Source organism: Petaurus breviceps, unplaced genomic scaffold (genome assembly GCF_028583685.1).
Source record: "Petaurus breviceps papuanus isolate PSGF00001 unplaced genomic scaffold, PetGlider_PUasm1.0 90925, whole genome shotgun sequence".
Lineage (NCBI taxonomy): Eukaryota > Metazoa > Chordata > Mammalia > Diprotodontia > Petauridae > Petaurus > Petaurus breviceps.
In genome coordinates, this window is record NW_027187380.1 from 21,025,159 (window position 1) to 21,032,848 (window position 7,690).

General features: G+C 46.5%; 1 non-coding gene across 1 annotated transcript; it reads left to right on the forward strand.

The window, feature by feature from the left end:
• Positions 1–6,144: 6,144 nt before the first annotated feature.
• LOC138152813 (U6 spliceosomal RNA) lies at positions 6,145–6,251 on the forward strand. The gene has a single exon (XR_011166202.1). It is a non-coding gene; the product is annotated as a U6 spliceosomal RNA (small nuclear RNA).
• The last annotated feature ends 1,439 nt before the right edge of the window (positions 6,252–7,690 follow it).

Genomic DNA, 7,690 nt, shown 5'->3' on the forward strand with positions numbered 1-7,690 from the left:
GGTATAGGGGGTCTCAGCTCCAAAGAGGCAAACATACGGAGCAAAGCAGGGCGAGAGACCTTACAAGTCCTCACCGAAGTCAGAAGGGTCGCCCAGGACAAGGACTCCTGGGCTAGACTCGTGGCAAGCTCCGGGGAAATGGAGCAATTCAAAGCAAAGTCGCACCCAAATAGGCAACGACAACGATGTAAAGCCTGAAGGGCAAAAAGGCAATAAGCCTCCCATTTATCCACCAGGGACGCCTTACTCACCTTTGGATATAACCATTCTAGACATCCTTGCTTTTGGAACAGGCAACCCCACTGCGGGCCGCTGTCACTCAGTACTTGGAAATAAACTGGAGAGCTGGGAATGTAACGAGTCAAGGTGGTCTGGGCCCTTTTCAGAACCTCCTCGACTGCCTGAACCGCTTCTGGGGTCCAGCTCCTAGGGGAACTCAGCGAAGAGTCCCCTCGGAGTAGCTCATACAACGGTTGCATCACACTGGTAGGCAAGGGGACTGTGGCTCTAATCCATTGGAAGGCGCCAACCAGCCTCTGGAAGTCATTCAAGGTCTTATAAGCACTCAATTTGATAGGAGGCAAGGTCCTTTGAACAGTACTAGTGGTAGTCCTGTGTCCCAAATACTCATGGGGGGGTGCTTTTGTACCTTCTCGGGAGCTATGACAAAATTCTGTTGAGCTAATGTCTGCATCAGGAAGGAAAGGCACTCCTGCACCCTTCCACCAGTGGGGCCTGCTACAAGAATATCATCCATGTAATGGATAATTATTAACTCTTTGTATTGATCCCTAATCGGCTCCAAGATCTGGGCGACATAGAACTGGCAGAGGGTAGGGCTATTAGCCATTCCTTGGGGCAGAACCTTAAACTGAAACCTCTTAGAGAGAGCCTGAAAATTTATGGAGGGTACAGAAAAGGCAAACTTCTCCCTGTCCCCAGGGTGTAGGGGAATGCTGTAAAAGCAGTCCTGGATATCAATGACTGCAATATGCCAATTTTGGGGGATAGCTACGGGCATAGGCAAGCCAGGCTGTAATGAGCCCATCGGGAGCAAACAGGCATTTATAGCTCTAAGGTCTACGAGCATTCTCCATTTTCCTGACTTCTTCTTAATGACAAAAACTGGGGAATTATATGGGCTAAAGGAGGGTTCAATCCTATCATCCTGCAGAAGGGAGCCAAGAATTTCCTGTAAAGCAGCGAGCTTCTCGGCTTTTAGGGGCCACTGTTCAACCCAGACCGGGCGGTTATTCGTCCAGGTCAGTTTTGGGGCGAAGCTCAAATCGAGTGTGGCCCCTATCCATTTCCCGGCAAGTTGTCCGGGGTCACCAAGGATAGATGCATCTGTGAAAGGACATCCCTTCCCCACAAAGCATACGGTAGGTCGGGGAGACACAAGGGATTGAACCTGCCTTCGTTGTCATCCACCGACCACGAGAGAGCACGTGCTGATCTCTGCGCCCTCTTGCTTCCCCCCACCCCCTGGACCGGGATAGATGCAATCATCAGGGGCCACTCCTTCCGCCACTGGCCCTGGTTTATAACCGAACAGTCAGCTCCTGTATCGATAATTCCTAGGATTGGGAAATGTTCGACTTGGACTGTCAGGGTGGGACGGTTCAAGGTGATGGATCGGGCCCAATGCAATTGGCAAGAGTGCTCGGATGAGGGAGCAAAGGGAAATGCCTTACCAATTATCTGATCAGTCTGAGCGGAAACAGGGTACGGGTGGGGATTAGACAGGGTTATGGCTGTCTCCTGATTTTCTACCACTTGTGTAGGTATCACAAAATCAGAGAAACCCTCAAGGCCGGTCACTACGGCTGGGTAGAAAGGCAAATGGTCAGGGACTGATATCGCCTCTCCAGGGGGAAGGTTAAAGGTGGAGGGCTGTTTTCCGGGAGAGGCCTTAACTCTAACAAACTGAGGATAATTGCCGCCTAACGAGGATGGGGGAGGGGCCCTGCGGCTGGGCCCCTCCACCCGCCGTTTCCCTGCGGCTGAGACCTGGGAGAGGCCCCGGCCTCCAAAGGGGCTTGTTCGTATCCCTGTTTGTTTTTGGAGCGACAAAACCTCGCAATGTGGCCAATGCGTCCACAAGTAAAACACTTAGGAGGTGTTCCTCTGGTGGTGGCTTTGCACTGGGCCTTATAATGGCCGTATTGACCACATTGAAAACAAGCCTGCTTGCTGGGTCCTTTCTGGGCTGACGAGCTGAGTTGTTGTATAGCCACCATGAGGCTCTGTTCCCTTTCTGTATTCGAGACTGTCAATTTTTCCAGCGCCTGTACAAGCTGTCGATCCCTATCCTGGGCAGTGCAAACCAACTGTGCAATCGGATTTTCCGGGGGCAGGTCCATTAACTTGTCTATGACATCCTCCAAGGGGGCCTCCGACGGCAGGGATGCCACCGCAGCTGCCTCCCTTGAGCGCAGGCCTTCCTTAAACAATTGCTTAATGAGTATGTCCATTCCAGGGTCGCTACCTAGGGTCCTATGGACTGTCTCCTGAACTTGGTTAACAAAGGAAAGGGGCGTCTGATCAAGTCTTTGTTTCAGTCCAACCAATTTAGGGCCCCCTATCGTACCCTTGGCAGAAACCTTTTCCCAGGAAGCTATGTGTGCGGCTTTGACATCATCCAATTCTAACTGCCCATAGGCTGCCTGCACGGCCGGGTTGGAAAAATGGCCAGTGCCACAAATCAAGTGCTCAGTGTCTTGAGGGGGCCTACCAGGTCTAAGTCGGGCCAAATGCCGGGCCTCCCTCTTTACTTGTGCCTGGAAGGCAAGATGCATAGCAGGGTCTAGACAAGACATAGCTAGCTCATCAAAATCCCCTGGGGTCCAGGGGTGAGCGGTCACCAGGTTCATGAGTAGCCTCCTAACATAGGGTGAAGAAGGGCCATACTTAGTCACTGCCTCTTTGAACTCTTTCAGTGTCTTATATGGGATGGGAGAATGAGTACGCTGACCCGTAAGGGGATCAGTCAAAATGGGATAGACATCCCAAGAAGCGAAGTCCACCTCCGCGCCCGCCTCCGCCGCCATACGGAGGCTCCGCCTTATTAACCCCTCTCCCTCACTGATATTCGCCTCTCGCCCTTCCGCATAATGAGGAGGCGGGGGCAGAGGGCAGGGAGGGGCGGCATATGCGGAACTAGCAGCGGAAGGCGGGGCAGGACAGCAAGTGCCTGGCAGACAGGAGGTGCCTGGTGGCAGGGCGGGGGTAAAGGGCGCGGAAGTGGGGAGCACGCCCCCTGCATCCGTTTCCCCTTTGTTCCCCTGTCTCTCCTTCCTCCCCCAACGCGAGGGAGTGTCTTTCCGGGTCCTCCTTCTCTCCCTCTGTCCCTGGGCGCCATCTTGGCACTCATCTGCCTCTTCTGAACTGCTAGCGGAACTACCCTCCGCTCGGTTCGTCACCACGGCTCTTAAGTCCTCCCACGGATATTGACGGGAGCCCCCTGGGTCCTTCAATTCCTTATTCTTCCCGCTATCTGACTCTGAATCTGACCTGGCTAATGAGGAGCCCACCTGTGTGGCCAAGGACCGGGAGGCGGCAATCGGGGAAGGATTCAATGCCGCGTCCACTATCTTAAAGACTGAAAAATCGGTGGGTGTCAGCGAACCGGGGCAGCCATTCTCAAAAGCTGCCATCTGATGCCCTACAACCTTCCATCTATCGGCCTGTATACCGACATGTCTGACCCATGGACATATGTCCCAGATCTTGTCTATAAACTCCCTACAGGTCTTTATGGGGATTTTTGCCCCTCTTTGGGCGCAGAGCTTGTAAAGTTGCGCCGCTATCACCCCCTTTTCCTCCGGCCTAAATACAGGGATACTATGCCCTGTCCCCATCCTGTCCTCTTCCCGAGACTGCAGTGGCCTCGAGGCTGCCTGGCGACTGGAGCAGACCAGCTGCGTCCAGAAGGCCGTCCGCTAGCTAGTCGCCCCGAAAGTTTCAGGTTCAAGCCCCACGTTGGGCGCCAAATCTGTTGGGGGAGTGATTCCCCTGCAACAGATCCCGGCGACTAGCCCCACGGCCCTCTCACTTACCCATCCTGGGTCTTCGGTCGTCACCGGCCCCTCACGGGGAAAAACACCAGACAGAAGGCGGAGGAGTGAAGCAGGGTGGTTTATTCTTCTGCGATTACATGGTAAGCCCGCGATCACGCGAGAGCTTATATACCAAATCTAAGCCAATCACAACGCAGTCTTACATTTATGGCCTTATATGGTACCAAATCTAAGCCAATCACAACGCAGTCTTACATTTATGGCCTTATATGGTAATCCCGATATCAAGCTTATACATATTCATTCAAAGCAACCCTGGCACCACCCATAAACCCCTCCCCCTCCCCCATCAATTCCAGAGAACTTATGATTAGAAATGCTATGCCTCCAGTGAAAGAACCGAGGGAGACTGAATGTGGATGGAAGTATACTTTTTAAACTTTCTTTTTTTTTTGGCCTATGTTTTCTTTCACAAAATGACATATGGATATGTATTTTCCATGACTACACATGTGTAAGCTATATTGCCTTCTCAGTGAAGGGGTAGAGAAGAGAGGGGGGCAGAGAGGGAGAGACTTTAAAATGCAATTTTTTTTAAGAATGTTAAGAATGTTTTACATGTAATGTGGGGGGGGGGGATAAAATAATAAACAAAAAATAACTTAGATTTGCATCCTGCCTCTGATCACCCTTACCACTTGTGGGAAATTGACCAAGTTATACAAACTCTCTGGGTCTTAATTTTCTCAACAATAAAATGAGGGGATTGGACAAGATAGTTTTTGCACTTTGGAGCTATGATACTATGATCTTATGAAATATGTCTAGATCACTTTTTTCCAAATCTCTCCTATATTCCTATTGCTTCCTACTTTGTATTATACTGCACTTTTCTTTCTACATCATATGCATTCTTCTTGGTATAAATCTAAGCTCCTTGGCTTTCTATATACATGTTGTGCCTATTCTCAGAGGCACCCCCAACTTAAAATTAAAGGTCTAAGGCATTGTGTAGGTCCAAACCTCCCAAAATTACAGCTCACCAATACCAACCTTTACAATTACCTTTAAAAGTATATATAATTAGCTTAGAGTAAAAGAATTTAAGGAGATGGAATTATAAGATATAAGTAGCTACAGGAGGGCAAAGCCAAGGTGCCAGATTAAAAGCAGGGATTCACTTGAGCTCCCTCCCAAAACCCTCCAAATACCTGTAAAAAATGACTCAACAAATTCTAGAGCAGCAGAACCCACAAAAAGACAAACTGAAACAAATATCCAGCTGAAGATAACATAGAAGGTCAACAGGAAAGGTCTGCTGTACCAGGCTGAGAGAGTAGTTTAGTCCAGTGCAGACCATGCCAACATAGACCCAGTCCCAGAAAACCTGGAGTAGGCCTCAGAGGACTGACTTACTGGCAGCTGTGACAGTTTAAAGACTTCTCAATCCACAAACAATGTAGAAGGTCAGTAGGAAATGGAAGGCAGACCTGGGTGAGAGAGGAGCACAATATAGCCATGGACCCAACCTAGCCCAGACCTGAGCAAACCAGCTACAGGCCCTGGGAGTGAATGAATTAGCAACAGTGACATGCAGCATCAGCAGCTGTTTCCAGAGCTCTAAGTCCACAAAAAGTAAGGGAACTGAACAACTGGTCAGAAGGGTATTATAGTGGTCTATTTGCTATCCCTGAGGCACGACTCTATTGCTTTGTCTATACTTGGATCTGGATGGCAGCCCTGGGGTGCGAAGGACCATTGGCATAGCAGAGCTTGCAGCCACAGAAGAAAGGGGACCCTCCTTAGAGTTCCAATGCCAAAACAGTGTTTGTGGTCAGTCACAGAGCAGAGCACATACAAGAAGAGGAATAAATACCTTTCTGTAGATCATACCACCATGGAAATATGAAAAATTTACAGGTCCTTAGAAGTATCTCTGAAAACAGCTGCACAAACCCCTAAAGCTTGAAACAATACACCCTCCACAGGGGAAGCAGAGCCCTCACTTAAGAAAGAGTTTTCAAGTCAAGAAATAGGCTCTGAAAATGAGCAAACAACAGAAAAAAAAAGCCCTCAGACTATAGAATCTTACTTTGTCCACAAGAAAGATCAAAATATACAACCAGTGCTCGCTTCAGCAGCATATATACTAAAATTGGAATGATACAGAGAAGATTAGCATGGCCCCTGTGCAAGGATGACATGCAAATTAGTGAAGCATTCCATATTTTTAGGGGTGGCCAGGTGGCTCAGCAAGTAAGAGCACCGGCCCCAGTGTCAGGATGACCTGGGGATTGAATCCCGGGCTCAGATACTTAGCACCACACCCAGAAATAACCGGCCGTGTAACCTTGAGCAAGTTACTTAACCCCAATTGCTTTAAAAGAAAAAAAAAACATACAACCAGAAGAGGACAGCAAAGTCAAAGTTCTTACATCTGAAGCTTAAAAGAAAATATGAATTTGTCTCAGGCCATGAAAGAGTTCAAAAATGATTTTGAAAATCAAGTAAAATATAATAAAGTAAAATAATAGAGGAAAAACTGGGAAGAGAAATGAGAGTGATGCGAGAAAATAATGAAAAATGAGTTAACAGCTTGGTAAAGGAGACCTAAAAATACTAAAGAAAATTTTTAAAAACCTAGAACAAATGACAAGAGAAGTCCAAAAATTCAATGAGGAGAAGAATGCCTTAAAAAATAGAATTGGAAAAATCGAAAAGGAGATTGAAATGCTCACTGAAGAAAATAATTTCACCAAAATTAGAATGGAGTAAATGGAAGCTAATGACTCTATGAGAATTCAAGAAATTATAAAACATAACCAAAAGATTAAAAAAAAGAAGACAAAGTTAAATACCTCATTGGAAAATAATAACTGACATGGAAAATGAATCTAGGAGACACAATTTAAAAATTATTGGATTGCCTGAAGGCCATAATCAAAAAAAGAGCCTAGACATCATCTTTCAAGAAATTGTCAAGGAAAACTTCCCTGATATTCTAGAACTACAGGGTAAAACAGAAATTGAAAGAATACACTGATCACTTCCTGAAAGAGATCCCAAAATGAAAACTGCCAGGAATATTGTAGTCAAATTTTAGAGTTTCCAGGTCAAGGAGAAAATATCACAAGCAACCATAAAGAAACAATTCAAGTATTGTGGAACCACAAGCAGGATAACACAAGATTTGTCAGCTTTTTAAGGAACCAGAGGGCTTGCAATATCATATTCTGGAGGTCAAATGTAGTAGAATTAAAACTAAATATCACCTACCCAGGAAAGCTGAGTGTAGTCCATGGGTGGAAAAATTAATATTCAGTGATGTAGACAAATTTATTGCATTCCTGAGGAAAAAAACAAAAATGAATAGAAAATTTGACTTTCAAATACAAGACTCAAGAAAAGCATGGAAAGGTAAATAGAAAAGAAAAATCATAAAGGACTTATTAAAGTTGAAATATTTACATACTTACATGGAAATATGATGTTTGTGACTCAGGAGACCTTTCTCATAATTAGGGTAGTTGGAGGGGATTTATGTAGAGAGAGGGAACAGGGTTAGTTGAATATGAAGGGATGATATCTAAAAAAAATAAAATTAAGGCTTAGAGAGAAATGAGAGAAAGAGAAAGGGAGTGGTGGAAAGGAGTAAATTATTTCACATAAAA